The sequence below is a fragment of the Lycium ferocissimum genome, unplaced genomic scaffold (assembly GCF_029784015.1).
Source record: "Lycium ferocissimum isolate CSIRO_LF1 unplaced genomic scaffold, AGI_CSIRO_Lferr_CH_V1 ctg10740, whole genome shotgun sequence".
In the NCBI taxonomy this organism is placed as follows: Eukaryota; Viridiplantae; Streptophyta; class Magnoliopsida; order Solanales; family Solanaceae; genus Lycium; species Lycium ferocissimum.
In genome coordinates, this window is record NW_026713468.1 from 13526 (window position 1) to 14332 (window position 807).

An 807-nucleotide genomic window follows, 5' to 3' on the forward strand; every position below is an offset into this window, starting at 1 on the left:
TAAACATTACACTTAGGTTGCCTCCCAAGAAGCGCTTGATTTAACGTCGCGGCACGACGGTGGTAACCATTCACTCCTTATCAGCGTGCACCAGATCATCATTTGTTCCGAGGTGCTTCAACCTGTATCGATCAACAATCCTATCCTCCAAAATCGTCTCGTGATAGTGCTTCAATCTCTGCCCATTCACCTTAAATGTCCGAGTTCCATCTCTGGACTTCAACTCAATCGCTCCATGGGGTGAAACACCTACCACATCAAACGGACTAGACCACCTTGATTTAAGCTTACCAGGTAGCAACTTCAACCGAGAGTTAAATAGCAATATAGGATCACCCTTGTAGAACTCTCGCTTCAAGATCTTCTTGTCATGGTATTGCTTCATCCTTTCTTTATACAGTGCTGCACTCTCATATGCCTGGTACCGAAACTCATCCATCTCATTTAGTTGAAACAACCTGAGCTTGGTTGCTTCCTCCCAATCCATATTCAGTTTCTTCAAAGCCCACATAGCCTTGTGCTCAACTTCAACCGGCAAGTGACAAGCTTTACGAACACAAGCTTGAAGGGTGAAGTTCCAATCGGAGTCTTGAAAGCAGTCCGGTATGCCCATAGAGCATCATCGAGCTTGCGGGCCTAATTAGTTCTATTCGCATTCACTGTCTTTGCTAGAATACTTTTGATCTCCCTATTGGACACTTCAACTTGCCCGCTTGTCTGAGGATGATAGGGTGTTGCCACCCTATATTTTACACCATATTTCTCCATCAAACCCGTGGAAGTTCTATTGCAAAAGTGGGATCCACC